Here is a 3,243-nt window from a genome sequence, read left to right as displayed (position 1 = left end):
CAAAAACAAATTTTTGGGGGTCCTTAACCACTGATAAGCACATTCTACAAATCCTAACAGTTTTCTGAAAAAAAAAAAAGAAAAAAAAAACGTATGTTGCTATCATTGTTTCTCAAACTTTGTCATGTCAAGGACCCCCAGAATGTATTTGGCCACAGCCCCATCGCAAAATATTTTGTTCCAGGGACCCCCAGAAGCAAAGATTTGATTTTGGTCTATTCTGCATCTAGCTTAAGGCAACAGACCCGTTGGGAAACGCGCGGTCGTGCCAATTAGTTCGACTTTGTTTTAGGTCGACCTTTCCTGCTGCCGAGCTAGCTTACATGCTATGCCCAGGATACTGTTTGTGTGTGAGCACAGCACATAAGCCAAACTCTGCACATACTTTGGGTGCTCACTGCTAATATCTTCCACCGGGTGTGGACTAGTTATTATTGTCTCCACCAGGCCAAAAGGCATGGGGAGACTATGTTTTTCATTGTGTGTTATTTGCTATGTCCATGAATTGAATAGCAATGAACTCCGACGTAAACAAGACAGTAAAAGGACTTAGTTGGGGTGTTCCTTTTACTCAGGGTGTTTAACTATATTCAATCAATCAATGCTTTCATAAAGACAACAGTAACAGTGGCTCCAACTTTCCTGCATGTTGAGTGTTGGTGTGGAGAGGTTGTGGGCTGTGGACCACGGTAACTTCCTCCTCATGGATGACATCATCAGACAAGGAGGAAGTACTTCCTGCAGGGTTCACAGTGACCTCTGACCTCTCTGACCTCCATCCTGCTTTCAACATGACAAGAACATACAGTAGAACTAGAACTCTAAACAACATGACAAGAACATACAGTAGAACTAGAACTCTAAACAACATGACAAGAACATACAGTAGAACTAGAACTCTAAACAACATGACAAGAACATACAGTAGAACTAGAACTCTAAACAACATGACAAGAACACAGTAGAACTAGAACTCTAAACAACATGACAAGAACATACAGTAGCAGCACTAACTCTAAACAAAAACAACTTGATGTTCCATGATTTTGTACCCCATTTTTCAGTGCCAATTGCCTAAACTGTAATCCTGGGCCCTGCTCTTTCTCTGCCAACCTGGGGAGAGCCCCGAAATGAGCTCATGCTTCCTTCAACGCAGTCCAAGTGAGCCGGCCACTTCTTATCACCTGACACAGGGGAGTTTCAGGCTGGCCAGGGGGAAGCAGTTTAGAGACCAGGATTACAGACATCGCTACTCATATCCTCCTACCAGTTCAAATGACAAAATACACACTACATTGCTCTCAGCACTATTTATGTGACTATTTACCCTTTCTTGTTATCTGTGTCTAAATAACTAACTATGCTGCTGTGAGGTGACTGCTTACTCTGATTTCACTCTTGTAAGCAGCTCTGGATGAGAGTGTCTGCTAAATGTCTATTCTGTAAGCTGTCAACATGTAAACTGTTAAACTGTACATGAAAGAGGACTAGGATTTAGTTGGAGGTTGAAGCACATTTTGTCGACTATAATGAGATAATAAACACAACGGTGTGGTTTTATAGGCCTACAGAGTTGTGCCCTTTGTCATAGTGAGACTATCACACTGTGATGAGAATGTAAATATCACTCACCAAGTTGACGCAAGACTTTCATTTCATTTGCAGTGATGCCAATCTCCTCATATTCATGGCCTGGGACAACCGGGCTCTCCGGCTCTGCAGGCATGCTCTCTAATGATTCAGCTATGACCGCTGCATACGTACAGAATGGTATTTACTAGTTAACATGATGTTTAGACAGATGCATGGTTCATTGTAAATGGTAAATGTTTAAATTATATAGTGCTTTTTATCCAAAGCCTTCACAATGATTGTGCATTACATTCACCTATTCACACACATTCATACACCGATGGCAGAGGAAACCATGCAAGCACCAACCCGAACACGTCGACATTAACTTTAGGGGAGCCCGGGATCGAGTTCGATCCCAGGCTCCTGGCTCTACCAGCCGCTCTACCGGCCACTCTACCCCTGAGCTACTCCTGCTCCATTGTTTACCAGGTATCCTAGATTAAAATTAACAGAAAGTTATTTAGATATCATGTTGTTTAGACAGATGCGAGGTATATTGTTGGAATCCTAGTTTCTATTACTATTTACCCTGTCGTTGTTAACTAGTGTTGATGCTGCTTACTCTGATCTCACTCTTAAGCAGCTCTGGATAAGAGGTTTCATTTCATTTAAATATCACTCACCAAGTTGATCCAAGACTTTCATTTCATTTGCAGTGATGCCAATCTCCTCATATTCAACACCTTCATCCCCTTGGTCTTTTTGTGAAGATTGTCTTACTAGATGACAACACAAGTTAGAAAACTACTGGTGAAAAAATATATATATTTTACTGTTTTATATGCAGCTTTACTGTATTAATAATAATAATTATTATTATAATTATAGGATAAAAATGTTTTCACAACATGTCGCATACGTGCACACAGACAGACAGACAGACAGACAGACAGACAGACAGACAGACAGACAGACAGACAGACAGACAGACAGACAGACAGACAGACAGACAGACAGACACACACACACACACACACACACACACACACACGCGCACGCACGCACACACACACACACACACACACACATTATTGACATGATGTTCAAGCCTCCTATTGACACAGTTCATATAAAAGAGAATAATTATCCTATGACTACAACAACTTAAATAGATTACATGAATATAACGTTACTCACAAACAGTGGCATGTGTTTTTCTCACACACAGGCTGAGGAGAATCAGCAGCAGCACAATCACAAGGACTGTGACAATCCTGGTGACCTCTTTAGGATCAAATTCTGAAAATCACTTTGTGTAGTTAATTTACATGTTGTTGGTTGAATAAAACAAACTAGAAAAGATGAATCGACAGGGAAACTGATTATTTTCTTCTTTTTTTCAAAAATCTCAAAAATGATAAAAGATTGTAAAAAAGAAAAGTACAAGCAAAACTCTAGCTCAATTCTAGCTCAAAGAATGGAATAGAATGCCAGAAAAAGTGGCGGAATAAATAAAGAAGATCGTTAGTGTTCACTCATGACAGTTAAAATCACAAGAAAGGAAAGGAAAGAAAAGCAAAGGAAAGGAAAGGAAAGGAAAAAATATACTAATTTAGTTTGACAGTATGAGTTCAGTTGTTACTGCTGATAAATGGTAAATGGTGCATT

General features: G+C 40.0%; 1 long non-coding RNA gene across 1 annotated transcript; it reads right to left on the bottom strand.

Annotated features, from left to right (window-relative positions):
• Window positions 1-1,659: 1,659 nt before the first annotated feature.
• On the bottom strand, window positions 1,660-2,875 carry LOC308299413. The gene is made up of 3 exons (XR_013962768.1): window positions 2,773-2,875; window positions 2,259-2,354; window positions 1,660-1,752 (listed from the first exon to the last, which is right to left on the bottom strand). It is a non-coding gene; the product is annotated as an uncharacterized lncRNA (long non-coding RNA).
• Between the last annotated feature and the right edge of the window lie 368 nt (window positions 2,876-3,243).

The sequence above is a fragment of the Nannobrachium achirus genome (genome assembly GCF_963921795.1).
Source record: "Nannobrachium achirus genome assembly, chromosome: 15".
NCBI classification, from domain to species: domain Eukaryota; kingdom Metazoa; phylum Chordata; class Actinopteri; order Myctophiformes; family Myctophidae; genus Nannobrachium; species Nannobrachium achirus.
Note: the sequence above shows the minus strand (reverse complement) of the source record. Positions and strands in the feature narration are given on the sequence as shown.